Source organism: Podarcis gaigeae (assembly GCF_964106915.1).
Source record: "Podarcis gaigeae genome assembly, chromosome: 3".
NCBI classification, from domain to species: Eukaryota; Metazoa; Chordata; class Lepidosauria; order Squamata; family Lacertidae; genus Podarcis; species Podarcis gaigeae.
In genome coordinates, this window is record NC_139680.1 from 48,537,371 (window position 1) to 48,558,409 (window position 21,039).

Below are 21,039 nucleotides of genomic sequence, written 5' to 3' on the forward strand. Positions count from 1 at the left end.
CGGGCGGCTAGGACCCTGCGACTTCACTCGGCAGCAATTTCTTTCTTTAGCAGGGCCACTTTTGACAAGGACCCATGTAGGAAGTTTGTGGTGCGCCGGGCATTGGAGGGATGGGGACGGCTCACCCCATCGAGGACTGTTCCCAGAAGTCCCATCACTTTTGAGTTGCTGATACAGATGCGCAGTAAACTGCGGAGCATCTGTTGGTCCAAGTTTGAGGCCCGTCTATTTTCAGCAGCCTTTTCCTTGGCATTCTTTGGGGCACTGAGGGTAGGCGAGGTGGTCCTGGAGCAAAAACGGGATGGAGGTTCCAGGGGTTTGCTGTTGCAGGACGTGAGCATGTCACAGTCGGACCTGAGGGTGCATATCAGGAATTCGAAGACCGACCAGGTGGGTAGGGGAGCCGTCATTCGGCTCTCGGCAACGGGAGAGAAGGGTCCTTGCCCCGTAAAGGATCTTAAGAGATACTTGTCCTTGCGGCCGGCAGGCGAGGGGCCTTTGTTTATTCATGAAAATGGGCACCCTTTAGTCCGGCATCAGTTCACTAAGGTGATGCGCAAGGTGGTAGTGGCCTGCGGCCGCAAAGCATCGGAATTTGCTCCTCACTCCTTCCGTATTGGTGCCGCAACGACAGCTGCCCATTGGGGTTTGTCTGCAAGGAGGATAAAGGACCTGGGTCGTTGGAGATCGGATGCATTCAAAGTATATGTGAGGAAATAATGGTGGTGTGTGTACTGACATTTTTGTGTTTTAACCCTAGGTCTGGCCGCTATCCGTATTTGGATAGTGGGACACAGCATTGTGCACTGGGCCGCTGTCAGAGCTCGTCAATCTGGTCTGGGAGCTGGCTTGGGCCTTCCGCAGCACGTGCAGGTGTCCTGGATTTCCAGACGAGGGATGCAGTGGAGAGAATTATTGCCTCTCATGCACAGACGGGTCCTCCACGCTGGCCCCCCTACAGCGATAGTGGTGCAGCTGGGGGAGAATGATATGGTTTCCTCTTCCTGCTTTGGGCTGCGTGCTGCCATATTACTGGACTTGAGGGATTTGGCGGCCTTGGTGCCTTCAACCACACTAATTTGGTCGCAGCTGCTGAAACGCCGCATTTGGAGGGGTAGCCCTTGCCCGGCGGCCACCGAAAGAGTTAGGAAGCGGATTAATTCCGCGGCAAGCAAATTGGTGGTTGGTTTGGGCGGATTTGTGATTCCTCACCCTCTGATTTCGTTCAAGGCCTCTGAATTATTCAGGGATGATGGGGTGCATCTTTCCCCGTTGGGGAATGATGTCTGGTTGGATGCAGTGGTGTCCAAGTTGAGGGTGTGGTTTAGTCTGTGAGTGGTTGGCGGCGAGCGTAAAGGGCTCGGGTGGCGGTTAGGCATTGGTTAAAATTGGTTGGTGGAGGGGTATGGATAGGCTGGGCCTGCCCCTCCAATGCTGCACGGGTATTCCGTTAAAGGAATTCTGGAACTTACCATCCCCTTCGTCCAAACCCTTGGTGCAGGGTGCGGGCCGTGTAAGTTCCAAGGAGCATGCGGGGATTAGCTGAGGGTCTGTTTCGCAGCTCCAGTTGACCCTGATCTTGCTCTTCCGCACTGACTACGGAGTCAGGGCTGTCCCCAAGGCGGGGAGGACAGATAGTCTAACCAATGCCTAAGCAACCACTCACAATTTGTATTGATAATAAAGTTGTGGCCAAAATTATGCCAAAAACCTTAAACAAAAATAATGTGTGAAGTTTGAGTTATTGGGTTTGGGGTGTCTTGGGGACCTCAGCACGCAAAGCGTGTTCTCACTAAAAGGAGAGCACGGGTTGCGGATGGGGCTATACAAGGCACCCCATGATTGCTAGGCAAGTTAAAGCCAGGGCTTGTTTAGATGGGAGGATCTGGTTATCTGGGGAAAGTTGATGTTGCAAACTTAGGGGTGGGGTCAGTGGCTATTTAAGCAAGGTCCACAGCTTTCTCTTTCTCTTTTGCTGTGGACATCGGATCTCCCGCCCGCCCTCCCTTGTTGGGCTTCGCTTGACCTTGCTATGCCTGTCATGGGGTCGTTCGCCTTGGTGCGGGGGCCCAGTAGGAATTTACCTCTTGGCTGATTAGTGTGTGCCAATTGGGTTTTGCCTACTGCGTAGCAAATCGTCACAACTTGTAAGGTTGGCGGTTAGGCATTGGTTAAAATTGGTTGGTGGAGGGGTATGGATAGGCTGGGCCTGCCCCTCCAATGCTGCACGGGTATTCCGTTAAAGGAATTCTGGAACTTACCATCCCCTTCGTCCAAACCCTTGGTGCAGGGTGCGGGCCGTGTAAGTTCCAAGGAGCATGCGGGGATTAGCTGAGGGTCTGTTTCGCAGCTCCAGTTGACCCTGATCTTGCTCTTCCGCACTGACTACGGAGTCAGGGCTGTCCCCAAGGCGGGGAGGACAGATAGTCTAACCAATGCCTAAGCAACCACTCACAATTTGTATTGATAATAAAGTTGTGGCCAAAATTATGCCAAAAACCTTAAACAAAAATAATGTGTGAAGTTTGAGTTATTGGGTTTGGGGTGTCTTGGGGACCTCAGCACGCAACTAAATAACCCATGTACTATATTAAGCCTCCATTTGGAAGTACCCTTAAATGTCATGGCTTTCCATGAGACTTAGTCATGACTCAATTTAGCTAGATCAGAAGTCCTTTTTTTTAGGAGAATCATCTTATTTCTTTTACAGTCCTGTAAAATGTACTTTAAGATGCCATTTTGTTCTTCTGTCCACTCAGTAAAGAAAGACAGCAGAGAATGAAACCAGTCTTTAAAATTTAAAACTTAAAACTGTTTTAATTATTTGATTAGTTCAGAGGCTTCTACCTTCAACTCTGACTGGCAACATGAACAAGATTGACAATTGTGTTTTCATAACTGTGGCTGTGTGGGATGAATATCTTCTTCGGAATGATTATGATGGATGGCAATAAGAGGCAATGAGAAAGTTGGTTACCTGGCACTTTTGTTCCTTGCTGTTTAATCTACCACTCATAGAAGGTTCAGCTTAGCCTGAAATGACATGATTGACAAAGGTAATCAAAAAAAGATAAAAATGCATTTGTTCATTTTCAACATTCAAGAAGCAAGTGAGACAAACTGCCTAGGAATGAGATGACTGGTAGTGAATAGAAATTGTTCTTCCAAAGGCAATTGGAATTATTTTGGCAACAAGCATTTTTGTTATGTAACTATTGTGGAAACCAGATTTGATATCATAGTGTTCCAATTTTTTATTATTATTATATATACTTTCTGAATCCAAATTAAACTAAGATTTAAAGAGGCTTTGTTCTAATAATATTTGTGATAAATAAAAAAGGCATCCATCATGTGCTCTCACTTTTACAAGTTATGGAACACTTTACTCAAGTTTCTTTCCTGTGGGATGATCATAGAGTTCTGGTTCTTCCTAGTTGCCAGAGGAGACCAGAAAGTCCCAGGAAGGAGGGTGAAAGAGTGGCTTCTTGTTACTTCCTATGAGGAGTGCAATTTCTGCTCCGCCCGTGGTATGACTACTGCCACCCCCTGCCCCTCCTGCCACCTTCTTCTTCCCCGTCTTCTGCAGCCCACCAGCATCCCTTCAGAGCTCCTTGGTTCATTGACCAGTAGGGACTTGAGGCACATGCAGTAGGTGTGAGCTTGGTCCCCTCAAGGTTACAGGTGATGCTGCTCAGAGTCTGGTTGACAACATGACCATGCCCTCCACATCAGATACATCACCAAGCATTGCAGCCCATGTTCATGTGATCCAGCGAGCACATTGGAAACACATTCATGGCTGCCCCATATACCTGATGCAGCATCTTTCATTACCAAAATAGAATACCTGAGGCAAGTGCTTAACTTTACCTCATTCTGCCTGGGCCAACTCAACCTGTGTGCATAACTGCCCGATCCTCACTCCAAATGAGTCTTTCACCTCCTAAGGTGCTGTGGGTATGTCCTTGGTATGGTGCCCCAGACACTCAGACAAGTCTTCTGCCAGGATCAAATCCATTCTGAACCACACAGTGATGGTCTGGATCTGGGGGGTAAACAGAAGCACAGTCTTGAAATCCCCAGAGTCCTCCTGGTTTTCTTGCCTCACCACTTCATAGCATTCCCAGAACTGTCTCATAATGTCCTTACTCTGAAAGTTCATGTCATACTCCTGACCGTCTATGAAATGGACCACTGACCTTAATTCTGAAGGCTACAGCTGCCTAGAATTGAGCAGCTGGTAGACCACCACCCATCCCTCCTGTGGGGGAGAGAGGCAGCCCATGGCTTCTTGAACTTCAGCTGGATGACTGTGGGTACCAATAGTCTGCACCTGAAATGAGGGCCTTCCTTTCCTAAACCTACCATCATCCCCATATCTCTCACTCTTATTATGGTCAAAACAAAAAAAATTCCTTCCAGTAGCACCTTAAAGACCAACTAAGTCAGTTCTTGGTATGAGCTTTCGTGTGCATGCACACTTCTTCAGATACACTGAAACAGAAGTTTCCAGACCCTTCTATATAGTGAGAAGGTGGGGAGGGGTATTACTCAGAAGGGTGGTGGGAATGGGTGATTGGCAGATAGCTGTGATGAGCCTGTTGACGACTCTTAACGACTGCAATAGGTCTTACAGGAAAAAGCAAGGGGTGAAAAGGTGAAAAATTATGGTGACCCCCTACTAGCCCCTTCCTCCACTCCCACCTCCTGTTCACACTCCCCTCTATTTTCCCTCTCTGCTTCCTGCACAGAATCCACCGCTTAGACTTAGGAGTATTCCTTTTGACCAAGGTTGGTTGAAGCATTTGACTTTGGCTGCTGCTTTCATTCCTGGAACCCCTGGCTTCTCAGTCTGTTGTTGTTCTTGCTCCTTCCGCTACGCTACCTCCCTAGGTGAGTCTGCAGCTACCGCCACCACCTTGGCTCCATCTCTAGGCGTGTGATTTCTCCCTGTTCCCTCAGGTGATCTCCCCTGCTGGGAGGCAAAAAGCTCCAGGGAGGTATTTGGAAACAGCTCCCCTGTACTCACCATCTCCAACTCCCCTTCCCAGAGTAGTGGTTCCCCCACTTCCCTCTTCCTCCTAGGCCTGTACTGCCACCACCTCCTTTAGCCCCTCCTTGGCCTCTTCTGCCACTGCTTCTTCTTGTTTATCTTCCCAGGAGACTTTGCTGGCCACTTCAAATAGCAGGCTTCCCTCCTCCTTCTCCTCACCATCACCCCCTTCCTTCCTCCCTTCCTCCAGCCTGCCTGTTCCCTGGGAGAGGGGACAGTTCCCAAGATTCTTAGGAGGGAAAGTGTGTTGGTTGTGTTTTAAATGTATGGTATAGAGCTGCCCTCATACTGCATGTAGAAGGTAAGCTTTTAGGACTCGTCTCCAAATTAGGAAACACTGAAGACACCATAAAGGAAATGTTGAGGTGAGAATCAGTAGGCAAAGTCCAGGATACATTCTAAGAACTCTGACTTGCTCTTTGTGTATTTGTTACCCTGAGCAGTGGCATCACACGCTGGATGATTGAGAACACACGGCACAACAATACAAATGCATGCAGGCAGGCAGATAGGAATATTTTTTTCCTTGCTGCCTGACATTTCATTCCTTGGTTAAGGCAGCACCATGGCGACAATCAGCATGTAGCAGAATGTAATGGAAATGAAGAACTGTGGGCAGATTATGCTGACAGAAAGAAGCCTCTTTCATTGCACCATAAAGTGATACTCTGTCAAGCAAACCTGTGCCAGCGCATTTGAGCTCTCCCTGCTGGAGCCAAGACAATCCATTGAAAAGTCAGAGATGTCCTAACGTTCCATTGTTGCAGAGCTACACTGACATCCCTGTGAGAGACAACATCTTTCCAATGGTCTGTTAGAGTGAAAAGGTATATGGATTCTATAAGGACAGGCTGGCACACCAGGACTCCTTATTAAATATGCTCATATGTTTCCTCAAATGTAAATGACATTATGGGAAGCTCAATGAGGGCATACTGTATGTAACAGTTGAGGAGCGAGCACCTTTAAGTCAGTAAGTCTACTTATTGCTATTTAAATAAAACTTCTTGGGGTTCATTTCTTATCAGTCTACAGACACTTTAGAAATAATTTCGAGCTCTGCATTCAATCAGCAGTGGTCAGCAGGGTGGTACAAGTGGAGTGGCATTGTTCACATGACTTCCCAACACCAAATGTCACTGCCAGTAACTGAGAGGGGAGGCATGGGGAGCTCAGTGCCATGTGGGAACAGCAGTGGAGCCAATCTGTGCCAACTCTACCCACTAGTTTTATCATGTAAGCCCAGAATATAATGCTTCTTTTCATGCTAGTGCAGTGAAATGACAATGAATGCCAAAATGGCAATGTTTTGTTCTTGTTGAATTTGGAGTCTTGTCCTCTTGAAATTGATACTGTACACACAACCCAAAAGGGCATTGCTATTGATACAGTCATTAATTCACATTAAGGTTAAGTCTGAAATGTCCTTATATATTTCCTCCTAAATCCTGGCCTACTGGTGCAACTGGATTGTGGCTAGAGCTGTAAATGTCTGACAATTCATGATCACTTTCTCCATATTGGTTGGCAGGACTTCTCTTTCTCCATTAAGACCCCTGAATCTGTCAAGGTAACATTGTAAACCATTGCACTCTAGTGCTTCGAAATGGAGTTGAAATTCCCTTACAGCGTCCCCCGCTTCATTAGTGATAAGAGCTAGTTCTCAATGAGTAGCTTTCAAGCCTCATGGAAAATATATAGCAATTGAACTTTCCCCAAACATAATATTAATCCTAGGATGCAAAAAAGGCCAAGCTGGTGGGCTGGGATAAAGAGGAAGCAAATATGGTCTGGGAACACAGATATGCTGAAAAACTGCAGCTTGAGCAGTTGCTGCTCAGTCACTACAATATGAGTCTCTCATCCAATCTGGTTTTGGGCTTCGAACAGTCAAAACTGGTTCTCGGCCAGTAGTAGCAAAGTAATATTTCAAATGTTATTAAGCTTATAAAAGGGGGATATGGGATATGGAGCCAGCTTGCTGGCTTTAAGGATGGGTCTGGCCATGACAGCTGCTCAGGAAATGTCAGCATGCCCCTGATTAGTTGCCAAGCAAGCCTAGCTGGAAAGACAAAGAGAAGGTGGGGAGTTATTCCTATGGTTGCTTCCAGATGACCTATTTATTAAGCATTCGTCCTGAGTGGTTTGTGCAAAGTTTGTGGTGAAGTTCTTCAACATCCACTGTACACTGAGCATTCATTCTGATTTGATGGTGGGGAGGTTATACAACATTGCATCAAGCATTTTCCAGTTCCCAATGCCTTTCTCCATTAATTTTACTGAATAAAGTCAGAGAGAGGGAGAGAGAGAGGGAGAGTCGTGGGTTCATTGTGCAGGAGCACAAAAACCACTTTAATTAAGCAATCTGAATCTGCCATTGAATTCCACCCGTAAAATAGTCTGGAAGTGGCCTTTGTGCCCCTGCATTGTCCTTTGCTCCACTTACCTCCGTTTCTCTCCCCAACCACCCACCACCAAAAGACAACAAAGGCATGTCAATATAAAAAGCTACTGCAGGTTAGCAAAGAGTGTCTTATGGCAGCCCTGCAGTATAATTCACACTGAATAATGCAGGTCAGCCTCTGAGTGATCTACAACAACATATAATATTAACCAGATGTATTAGCTCTACACACACACACCACATGCAGGTTGAGGGTTGGGTTGAAGCTGAGAGAGTAGCTTACGACTTGGCAATGTTATTCAGTACTTTTATTCACACATTGTAAATTGGGCTGAGAGCAGGGGTGGATCTACTATGAAACTAATGAAGCTTAGGCTCCAGGGCCCCAGATCCCAGAGGGGCCCCAGAAGTGAATTTAGCCAACATTGCTTAACCTTTTTGCATTTAGCAGAGCCAATCTGAGTCACACTACTCAAACTGATTTTTTGTTGTATATATTTCAACGATCCCAAAGTTTGAGACTCAGTAGCACATAATGACCCTATTGAAGGAGTTAACAGTGGTTTACTCAGACCTCATTGCTGGTGGTGAAGGAGCCCAAAGAGCACTTCAAGCTTCAGGGATCCCCAGAATGTAGGTCTGGCAGTGGCTGAGACAAGAACCCTATAGTGTGGTTCGTACGCCTCTTTTACAGAAATGTGTGTGTGTGCTGACAAGAAGCCCTGCAATATAGTCCACTGTGAACTGCAGATCAGAGTTGGTGCTATGGGTGGTTTGGATTCCCTATCAAAAATCTCTCATACATCTTTTGTTGCAACAAAGCTTTAATCTACTCAATATGTCCCTTCATTTCCCAGATGAAATCCAGCACATTTGCATGCAGATGCCTCATGCTCCATTGACTTGCATGCAGACTGGCTTCACTTCTAAATGTTTAATAGCAAATACGACCAACAAAATAAATTTTGCACATGAAGGAGCATCCAAGTTAGAGCAGAGAGGCCTGCCTTTGATGCTAGCTTTTGTTTTTCAGACCCCTCAACCACAAGTTCAGGTAACACATATGCACCAGGGGATACACTGCAACATTTTGTGAGACCCCTAACCATACACACATTGAGAATTATTATTAAGCTCTTCAGTTGAGGATCTTCTGTGGCTGCTTCTGAAGTCTTGAGAACAGACAATCAGCTGTCACAGAGGCTACAGTCCTTCCCCTTTCCATTTCATCACAGTCAAACCCTAAATATACCTACTCACCTCTCACTCTTGGGGTGCCAATTTGCTTATGGATTCGGCTCTGGGTATTCCTACTAGGTGTTTCTTTCCGTGGCTACAGTTTCCTGAGCAAACTTTTCATTTATCAAGCAATTCCCACAAGTATGCCAATGTCATTAACCTTGTCTGCAGAACTTTGTCAAGAATACCTTCCAACAAAAAAACCCCCCACGTCATTGTCATTTCATTAGAAAATTTGCACTTTGGTTCAGAAACCATTCTTATGTGAATCCACTTTTAATCTTCAAGGATGTGTCATCCCCCATCATAACCTTTGATTTCTCGGTTGAAGCTAAAATAATTTCCTTTGCAAAATCCTGACATCTGAAGCCCTTGCCGTGACATTAATTTAGTTTCTGAACACTTATGATTAATTTATATATGAAGATATTTCTTTCTTTGAAAAAATCCACAAGGATGCTCAGAATACATCTGCATATCCTAGCCAAATGGATTATTTCGCCTCTTGTCTTCAAATGTTTTGAGAATCTTTTCTTAGGTAGAAATCAATATACAGGTTTGCTGATCCCTATACAGTAGTGGGAAATGGAACACACACGTCCACGGAATTCTGTGGGTTGTATCCAGACTTTGCTCCTAATGGCAAGGGGAGGGGAGGCAACTTTTGCCAATTCCCCTCCCTTTGCAACCCCCAGTATTACTTCTCACATTGTTCCAGAGCATTGTGGGAATCTCCAGTGTGGCAGGCAGTGCTGGGGTCTACCAGCGGCATAATACTGGCGCCGCCTGTAGTATCCTCTGAGATCAAAATCTGTCTGTGGATGCAAGCCGCCATTCTGCCCATGGAAGGCAAAGTCTAGATCTCACCATATGATTCTTCTGATGCCACTACTGCAGCTGAAATTCATATGAATTCAGTGGGACTTGCTTCTGAGAAGACATGTTAGAATTGTATCGCCAATGTCTTTCAAAAACCTGGGACAAAACCGAGGGGTAGATTTCTCTTACACTTGGTGGAATGTGAAAGTCTTTGTCCCATTGTCATTATTTTCCATGGGGAAGAATTTGGTGGTAGTTATCTGACTGCTAGCATTACATTGATTATAGAATATTTTAAATCAGAACCCGTGTGATTACTCCTAGGCTCAAAATATTTAAATTATGAAATAAACAATTTTATTTGTTTGCTTGTGTGCGGTGGTAGAATCTGCCAAGTTCACGATCCTCTCATGGGTCAAAGAACTGGGGGAAATAAATGTGCACTTTTTAAAAAGTACAGATAATTCCAATGCAAACAGTTATTTGATATATAAAATGAACACAAATGCCTGAACATATAAATTAATATCTTCATGGTAAATGTGGTATGCCATCTATACATTAGTAACTGCTTGGATTATATTCACACTGAGAACAATCAAAGTATGTGGTTAAAGATCACCCTCAACCCACATTAAGTTGCTTTGCAGCAGATTAAATGAAACTAATAAATATGCAAATTATGATATTATTATGTAAATTGCACCATTCAAATGCTCTGTTAGGGAAGAGCCATATAAACAATTTCAATTAAAAATTACAGTTGCCTGAGCATTGTAGTTTGTAAGCAGGAATTACTTGACAGCACACAAAATGTTGGGAAATTATTATTTCTTCATTACATGCCACTTCACACAGTCTTCACCAGTTGAGTCAATCAGTAGATGCTATTCGAAAAACCTCCAGACTGCATTTCCCAACTGCATTTCCTTTTGTTCTGTTCCTAAGAGAAAATTACCAACAATGAATTAAAGTGAAGACGAACATTTTACTATTGTTTTTCTGCCTCTCACTTTTGGAAGCATTCTTCTTGCACCATTTTGAAAACAGACAATAGAAATGAGGACTTTGCTCCTGAGATTTCAGTGTTGGAGAATGCGCATATCTTTAGCCCTGTTCAAAAACAAGGATAGTACCATGTGAAGGGCACAGCAGGGACAAGCATTCTAACTCTGCCCCCTCTGACCTTGTTTTGGTTTTCTGGGAAATCCTGGACATGCCCTCTTTTGAGGGGCCAACATGCCCATCCAGGTTTTTGAAAGGGGGGGATTTGTTTGTTTGTTTGTTTGTTTGTTTGTTTGTTTGTTTGTTTATGGCTCAGGCTTGGGTGTGGGCTGCTCTGCATACACAGCCACTGCCAGTCCAGCTTAGGCTAGCCGTGGCTCAGGTTGTCCTCTTTTTTTGCTCTTCAAGATATGGCAACCCTAGCAGAGGGGCTTCATAAACTTTGCAGGATAAAATCGTGTTTAGTAGGCGTGTAATAATAATAAGATTGTTTGATCATATAAATCATGAGTAACCACCAAGCAGATACAAAGTCTGAGGGGTCCACATCACTCATCGAGGTCACTTTCTCAGAGATGGACATAAACATGGCTTTTTTGAACCATGAGTCCAAAGGGTAGCGAGATACATCGTTCTATGCTTGAGAAATCACTAAATAAGTAGGGACCAGCTGCTATAAAACTGTTTATTTTATTTTATTTTATTTTGACACAGTAATAATCATAAATAAATAAAAATAAAAATGTGCACCCCACCACTGAGACCATTCCATTGTAACTATCCAAACCTCCTAAAATTCCAACACCTCTTGTGATGGTTTGACCCCTTGACACTTTAACAGTAGAAACGCTCTCCATATCTCCTCGAAATCATTTATCCTGCATTTCTTACTTTAATGGCACGTGTCAATTTACCATTAATAGCTATAAAATTGTTTTAACATTACATTAATAAGACTGGCATTGGCACCATCAAAAATAGATAAAAGACACAACTTAGGATGCAATGTGATACTAATATCTGTTACATCCTGCTTCCAAAACTTGTGTACATAGTTAAATCCTTGCTAGAAAAATTTATTCTACTAGAAAATGTGTTCCGAAGACATATAAACCTAAACTTGTGTAGGAAAGACTTGTATAGAAGATGTAAAAAAAAATTACTTATATTAATTAGAATACTTATATTAGAATTCTTTTAGCGAATCAGATCATTTTTTACCACACAAATGTTGATTAGGTAAGATTACAGATAGAAAGTTTACTTGCAAGTGGACAAAGACTAATATCGGCAACTTTCAATCAGAAACCTGAGTTTGCTTTTTCCAGCTGCTGTTAACCGTGAATATTAGGAAGCTTGCCCAACCTCCATTTAGACAAAGGTGCTGATACTGTTTGTAGAAAGCATAATGAACTTTAAAGTCTGGAGATCGTTCATGGCCACTTAAACTTTTGACTGCACTTTGAGACTTCAGGATCATCAATATGTTTTTAGGAAGCAAGGAAGAATTGATGAACAAGGAGCAATTGTAAATGGAGAAACGTAATCAGTAATGTGAATGGTATTACATAGTAAATGTAATCAGCACTTTGTACTGAAATGAGAAAGTGTTGACCAAAGCCATGGGAACTAGATTTTACTTAAGAAGGGAACGGGTCAAAGAGACAAAAGAAATGAGACAGGAAAATTTCAAAGTACAGGGAGCACCAGACTTATCTGATACAATATAAAATCTATTTAAAATAAGGTTTTTAAAAAATATAAAAATTGAAGAACAATTGATCTCCCCAGCAAAATCTATTCCAAAAAGAAGAATTAAAAAAACCCCTATCTTCCACTCTACATTGTTGGTTCTAAGACTTATATATGTACCAGAAGTAAAGGCAAAATCCAAGACCTATCGTCATTAATGCTAAAACAATCTAATTTAGGGCATTATTTACCTTTTAAAAATTCAATAAATGCAATTAGAAAAGAGAAGAGTGTGCCTCCTTGCTTTAAATATTTAACACAATCCATTAGGAGGTAACTTTATTGAGTGCCTTGTACAAAAGACAGTTGATAGGTAATGAATAAGCAAACAAATGACCATTACACACACTTCCATTTGGATGATAAGCGAATGGACTTCTTCAGGATCACCTTGAAAACGTTTCCCAAATGATCCATTTCAGTCTGGTCTGCAGCTTGGATTTGCCCATAAAAGTTGGAATTGCTTTGATGGCTGACCAATATATCCGAAGAAGTGAAGGGGAAATGCTACTTTCTTCCTTCTTCTTGACCTTTCATGCCATTCACCATAATATGATTCTCCAGAAGGCATCCAGTAAGAATTGGGGGATAAAGTTATATGTTCCCCAAAGGGTTGTCATAAACTTTGAAGAGCGAAAAAGAGGACACATTTGCCACCTTCTACTTTTAAATATGGATCACTATGGTGACATGAAAAAGAGGACATGTCCTGGAAAAAGAGGGCATATGGCAACCCAAGAAAGTGTTGAAAAAAGTGAGCAGCTTAGCTGGATCTGATCACTGCTTCATCTGAACATCTGTTAGATTTAGAGGTGGGGCCTACACCTGAGTATTCTTCCAGCCCACCACACATATGGTTAGGCCTCTCCTCCTCCCGGATGGGAGGTGTTGTGGGCGGGACGCGATTTCTGCGCCACGCAGGGGGCATTATGCCCCCTGCCCCACTCACGTGGCTGGCGTGCCACGCCCCTGGGTAGGCACCCAACCGGGTGGCTTGGTGGGGGCGTGGTTTGCTGTTCAAGATGCACCATAAGGAACTGAGAATTGCAAAGCACTCATGCCATCACTGACATCACAAGCAGTGACAACATTGGTAGTCACCATAGGAATTGTTACCTTCCTTCTCATAATGTTTGAGCCTTTTAAGAATATCGGTGTTGGAAACCCCCTGAGAATGGTGAATATTCATTCCCCACTCCTTGGAAAGGGAATGCATTTGCCTCACCCCATGAACAGAGGATGCTTGGAAGGCTTCCCCCCAGAAAGGATGTGAGGGATGAGACTTCACTGGCTAGCCTAACCAATTAAAAGGGGCTTAGCATAACTCTTTAGACAGACAGTGATGTCCCCAGCGCAGCCTCTTTGGACCAGTATGACATCCTATACACTTTGAGTGATGATGATGATTTGTTGTTGTTGTTTAATTTCATTTGTATACCGCTTTATATTTTAAAGAAGAAAATCTCAAAGCAGTTTACAACCTACATTAAATCATTAAATAAAACAATCCAGAATAAAACATTACAGAAGAAAGTCAGATATAAAATTTACATTCAAAGCAACATAATTAACAAGAAACTAAAATATTATCATAAATATTTCAAAATGAATCATTACTAATGAGGTCAACCACAGATGAACTACAGATGAACTACAGATGAACATCAGGTTAAGAACTTAATTCGTTCTGGAGGTCCTTCTTAACCTGAAACTGTTCTTAACCTGAGGTACCACTTTAGCTAATGGGGCCTCCCATTTCTGTTCTCATCCTGAAGCAAAATTCTTAACCCAAGGTACTATTTCTGGGTTAGCGGAGTCTGTAACCTGAAGCGTCTGTAACCCGAGGTACCACTGTACACAGAGCTCTTTACATTTTAGGTTCAGTGATATTTTATTCAACTAATTGTTTCTTTGGGGGGTCATGTAGTATGGGCATGGAGACTAGCAGAGGTAGACTTGGAAAACATTCGTAGGCACTTTTTCAGTGACCAACCTATCTCCCATTGATGCTCAGCTCATGAGGAATTGTGTTGGTGTTCCCCCAACTGTTCCAACTGTTATTTTCCCCTCTCAAAATTATTAACATAATAATAACATGCTTCTAGTCTTTATCATTACTAAATTCAAGCACGTTATATTTGACAATTTCCACTGGAACAGAATAATTTCTGGTGCACACCGTGGCACCCATATCATGGCCACCAGTATGCTTGGCTTTAAAAGAGGATTGGACAAATTCATGTAAGGTTAGCAAGAGATTGTATGATATTACATTTTACAGTTTTGAAAAATGGCACTGGAGGGACTGATTTCTTCATGTCATGGATAAATTGTTGGTTATCTTACTAGTCTTGGGCAACAACAGGACTTTCTCCTGTGTTTTTCCATCTCTTGTGTCAAAGAATGGATTTCCACTTCATAACTGGGACCCTTCGCACCCTAATGTATGAGACTGAGTTACTGCAAGCAGACTGCTGGCAAGATAGTTCCTCTGGATGATATGCTTCCCATGCATATCTTGTGGAAACTGAAAGGTCAACTTTTTTATCTTCTCTCTGTTGCAAAAGTTCATTACCACACAAAGTGATTGAGGCAGCCTGGCCAAATGAAAAGAAAATGTAGACCAGCAGTCTTCATTTTCCATAAGACATTTCAAACTTCCATTGAAATCAAATGGAATGCACCGTCACAAAAAGACATGGTGGTAAATGATTCCTTCCGAAGTTAAGCTGCAGGTGGAAGGCAAGATTCATGCTGGGAATCTGAAGCTTGGGGTGGGAAACTGTAGGTTATGATGGGTGCAAAAGATTGCAAATTGTTAGCAGTCACAGACCAAACAAGCCAATTCCGTAAAGGCAGATCGAAACAGAAGGTCAAAGCAGAATGTGAGTCCAAATTTGCAGTGTGTGGGGTTTTCCAATGAGTTAATACTTCTCTGTGTCATCAGGGGATTTCAATGGAGGTCTATGAAAAGATGGAAGTATATAACACCATAACAGAAAATTGGGAGATAAAATTTTCAGGAAGCCATAGCTGACAGGCTTTGGGGTTCATGAAAGGGCTGAATTGGTGAAACTCACTAGAGACAGCAGACATATTTCTGTGGCATAACTGTCTGTAACGTCCTAAGAATTATATATTATGGGGGCTATTGTTTAGGTGGGAAACTGTGTTCTGTTGATTGTATGGAGGTGCTAATTGCATTTGGCTGTGAATGCCAGAATATGTTGGTGAAAATATACGCCTTAATGGCAGGAGCTGAAAAGGGATGGGCTTCTGAGTCTGCTGTCTGAGAATGTAAGCTTACTGCACATCAAGATAAATTAGACTCAAAGCAGAGTGGAAGGGAGTGAATCAAATTATGGAAAATTCCTTGGTCAACAGTGTCAAACACTGCCAAGAGAAACAGCAGGTGCTAAAGAGATACAGCTTGATGTTTTCTTTTTTCCCGCCCTGCAAGCAATCATGTTCTTTTCTCTCTCGTCTTCCTAGTAAGCAATGGCAATGAACAAGAGAGGATAATCTGAGAGATCTATCTAATTCCTGAAGGCAATGATCTTTTGATGTGAATACATCAATATGAATTGGTTAATCCTATGCCTGGTTCATAAAACAATGACAAAGGCAAACCTTAGCGCTCCTAAAGTGGCTTGAACCCAAAGATAGAAATGCCAGGCAAATATTAATATCCAAGGTAAATATAAAGGAGTGTTAAGAAGGGAGATTAAATGGCATGCCCAGGCTGACCGCAGCTATGTCGCAATCTTGTATTCTGCCATTGAAGGGTCATTATGTAGCAATTACATGCAGATGAGTTATGAGAAAATATAGTCAGTGGATCTAAAGATAATTCTCTCTTTCTTCCCCAGCTTCCCTTTTTATCAAAATAAAAATAAAAAGACAGTGTATTCACCTGCATCCATTAAAGCAAGTATTTCCCTTGAGTCGGTTTAGCTGGCTGGTGCATTACAGACAGATGGAGCCTGGGCTTTTGTCAAAATCTTTTCATTTCAATCTAGAGGTAAGTCTAAAAGCTAGGTAGAAACACCTCCACCATCCCAATTGTTAGGGCTCCTTTCTGGAATAAATATCAAAAGTATTCAAAAAAAAGGTTGTTCTACTCTTATGTTTCCTCCACCCATTCAAAGGCTCTGGCTGCACAGTTGATGCATGTGCAAGTTGTACACACATAACACACAGAAACCCCAGGCTGGTTTCAAACAGCCCCCCGGGCAATTTTGAAAAAGCAATCTCTTGCGGCACCCGAGCACCTGCCCACCAAAGCCATTTCCTTTTTGCGGGCTCGTCACAAGCTCTCCCCTCTGCATGGGGTGTGTGGCTAGCCCCTGTGCCATTAGGGAGTCCCTGGCTGCATCACTTCTTGGGTCGACCAATCTGGTTGGCCGGGGGCAGGGGCGCTAAATAAATAAATAAATAAATACTACAGTACACATTTGGGACATTGATGCTGCAGCTATGGCAGTGGCAGAGGAGTGGCCGCTACCTTGACCCAGTACCGGATTTATGTATAGGCTAAGTAGGCTGAAGCCCAGGGCCTCTAAATCTAGGGGGCCTCGCCAGCCTGCCCACTCCCCAGCGAGCAGTCTCCCCTCTTCCAAAACTGAAAACCCAAGACTTCATGCGAGAGCAGGGCAACTCAGGCCTCTAAATCTAGGGGGCCTCACCAGCCTGTCCGCTCCCCAGTGCCGCAGTCTCCCCTCTCCCAAAATGTAGTATGATGTAGTATGGAGATGAGACTTTGATGTAGTATGGAGGTGAGACTTAGTGTAGGCTGGTCCATTAAGGCACCCGGGACACTGCCCTATCAGCCCTCTTGCCATCAGCTACCAGCCTTGTTACTTACAATCAGTCCAAGGGGTGACACAGTCTGTCTGCTTCTTCCTTCTTGGTTTCAGTGTTGCCCATGTAGAACTCAGCTGAGAGGTGGCTGGCGACAAAACTAGAATTATTTGGCTCTGCCTGTGATTGGCTATGGCTCCCCCTGCTGTTGGGGCTTCCTGCTTTCCACTGCACCAGCCCCAAGGGACACCAGCCACCACTGGTGAAACTGCTTTCAAGGAATCCCAAGGCCATTTGGCTGCTCAGGCTGGTGAAATTTTTGGTTGGTTCTGTAAGGCCAGTATGCCTGTTAAATATTATACAATCACATTCTTGTAAACTTATTTTTATATAAAACTGAGAGTCTCATACATTATATATCCCAATTTCTTTGACTGTGTGGTAAAATCTGAAGTTGAAGGTCAATGGAAATAAGTACATTGTGGTATATGTCATTCAGTTTGAACTTGGCATTTGGCCCAGAGCTCTCCAAAATGTGGGTGTAGTGTAGTGTAGTGGTTAAGAGCGGTAGACTCGTAATCAGGTGAACCAGGTTCGCTTCCTCGCTCCTCCACATGCAGCTGCTGGGTGACCTTGGACCAGTCACACTTCTCTGAAGTCTCTCAGCCTCACTCACCTCGCAGAGTGTTTGTTGTGGGGGAGGAAGGGAAAGGAGATGGTTAGCTGCTTTGAGACTCCTTTGGGTAGTGATAAAGCAGGATATCAAATCCAAACTCTTCTTTCTTTCTTTCTTTCTTTCTTTCTTTCTTTCTTTCTCCTGCCCCAATTTAACTTGATGTGAACTTAAATAAAAGCTGAGATAGTTCTATGGCTTTCCATGTGCAGTACTTGTATAGTATTTCCATTATTCTTTGCCATGCATCAAGAATCATGAAAAAGCAGAGCTGGCTCATTCCAAAAGGCAATTTTAAAACTTTTTCGATACATTATCATCACCACTACACATTTATATGGAGCTTTCTTGGGACCACCGACCATAAAAGCAAAATTAGTCGATGTACCTACAATAGAACGTAATGACAAATGACAACAATCATACTGGAACTCTGCATCAACAACAAATAATTAAACATTGAATGAACCTGACAGAAGACCTTTAAAACATTGCCAAACTCTATTTAGATAAACGTAATGTTTACAGCAAGTCTAATGATTTCATCAGTCTTAATTATAACTGTACCTTGGTGAAAGACTTGCATGCACTAAAAGTAATGAAGAATGTGTCAAATGTTTGAACGCAAACAATTAACTTCTGCCCAAATGTTTATTGTTTTGCAAATAATCAGAAAATAGAGAAACTGGTGGTAATTGCAAGACAGAGTCTATTATCTGTGTAGCAGCACCAAAATGATTCTCTCCAACCGTTGCTTAGGGGATTGACTTCATCAGCACTTATCCTGGGTCCACTGAAGTCAATGGTTGTCATTAGATTATTTTCTCTTGCCTTACATGAAAGTAAAACCTACTGAAATAACTGCACTGGTTTAGAAAATGTAAAGCAGTTTCTGTGTATTAATTTCTGCTATAGGATGCACAGAAATTTGCTAGGGTATGTGCAGAGGCAGAGGAAGGAATTCCCTCACTTGCCCAAGCAGGTGTGTATTTGTGGCTCATGTGTGCAGTGGAAATAACTAAACTGAAGCAAGTATGTGAATGTATGGAAATGGATCAGTTATGATCAGACTGGACACCAGAGTTGACCCAAGACATTTTGGCAACTGAGGTGAACCACAAAATGGTGTCCTCCCACCTGACTTGGGAAGCAGGAGATGGCAGATCCAGCCTTAGATAGCAGATTTATTCCTTAGAGGCTGGATCTGCTGCCCATGTGGATCCTGCCACTTGAGGCGGTCACCTTGCCTCATAGGTGGACCGGCACTGCTGGACACTAGTTTTGGTTGAAAACAGGTGGCAACTTTCATTGGCTAAACATCAGGCAAGCAGGGGTGGCATGGCACTAGGGTGAGGTTCACTTCTGTATTCCGTTCAGCCCTTTGCTGATGGAATGGCATTCTGCTTGGGTTGGAAAGTGACCACTCCCTCCCATGGGACTAGGCCAGTGTTGATTCCTGGCATGGTGCAAGCCAAGCACCCAGGATCCCACTAGGTGACCAAGGGAGAAATGGGTAGGAAGCTCTTAGGGCAAATGATCCTCAAACGATCCAAGAGAACACAGCAGGGAAGTTAAGTCCCACCTCCCTGCCCCTCCCCCAAGACCTCAAGCCACTGGGCAAAGTCGCCTCACATGGAGGCACACACAAAGCAAGGCATAATGCAGTTCCTGCCAATGTGATAGCTGTCCATCCACACATTGGTCACAGTTTTGTTACTGGTGTATTTGAGTGTTTTAATTATTTGTGTGAGTTTTCATTTGTGTGTGTGGAAGGGTATTCTAGAAATTCTAATAAAACACAGTAAATAGAATCTGTAACCTTTGATATCTGTGGGATATATCTCCTGCCAAATGAAATGTTACACTGCATATATATTTTCTGACTAAGTTATATACATAAGTACTAAACTATTCCAGTATAGTTTGTGATGTTTTAATTCAGACTGTGTTTTCAAGCTTACCCACAGATACATTAGGGGTTGTAGTGAATGAGTTTCTTTTTCTCCTTTTCTTTTAATTACTGATCTTGCTGTATTATTATGTGATGTTCTTCCCTTTTACTTGCCTGCATTTTCAACTTCTTTTCAGAATAAAACTCCATATTGAAAACATGGTCATGTGGAAATCACCATAATTGGCAACTCAACCAGGTGTTATTTTTACATGTGCAAGATAGGCATGCCAGGGATCTATGGCGCAGGAGTATGGGGTAGAAGTGTCATAGTAATCAATCATGCATAAATAGAAGCAACCCAGTTTAAACAAGTTGTACACCATGTTGACCCATACATGGCTCTTTGGTTCTGTTTCCCAGCCCCATAAAGCGTGTTCTCATTAAAAGAGAGCATTTGTTGCAGCGGGGGCCAGACAAGACACCCCTCTGTTGCCAGGCAGTTTGGGATGGATGGCCTTGGCCTACCATTGGTAGCCTGAGTTGCTGGGGTAATTTTGATGTTGCCAATTTGGGGGAGGGGAAAGAGGTTTTTTTAAGCAGTGCCAGCAGCGATCTGCTTTCTCTTTCGCTGTGCACACCGGATCACCCGCCCGCCCTCCCTTAATTTGGGTCTTATGCGTTGACCTTGCTATGCCTGTCATGGGGTAATCTGCCACTGGGGCAGGGGCCTGGTAGGAATTTTGTCCATTTGGCTGATTGGTTGGTGCCATTTGGTTTTTGCCTACTACTTAGCAATTCGTCACAACTTGTAAGGTCGCGCTTAGGCATTGGTTAAAATTGGTTGGAGGAGGGGTAAGGATTGGCTGGGCCTGCCCCTCCAATGCTGCTGCTGCAAGGAAATTATGTTAAAGGAATTCAGGGGCTTGCCATCCTTTCGTCCAAACCCCTGTAATCGGGTTTGGGCCGCGTAAGCCCCTGGGAGCATGCAGGGAGAAGCTGAGGGCCTGTGTCGCAGCTCCAGTTATCCCCAATATTGTTTCCCCTCACTGACTTTCGCTGGAATCCGGAAGTCAGTTCTGTCCCCAGGTGGGGGGACAGATATCCTAACCAATGCCTAAGCAACCACTCGCATTCATGTATGTTAATAAAATTGTGGCCAAAATTATGCCAAAAACCTTAAACAAAAATTCTGTGTGATGTGTGTGTTATTGGGGTAGGGGTGTCTTTGGGGACCTCGACACGCAACTAGGTCTAGGTAGTTCCTAAAGCTGCAGCCCTAAGCACATTAAGTTAATTTTGAAACAATATAAATATTGCTGGGGCGGGGACCAGTCTTTTCTGAAGGAGCGTCTCCACCCCCATCGTTCTGCCCAGACGCTGAGGTCCAGCTCCGAGGG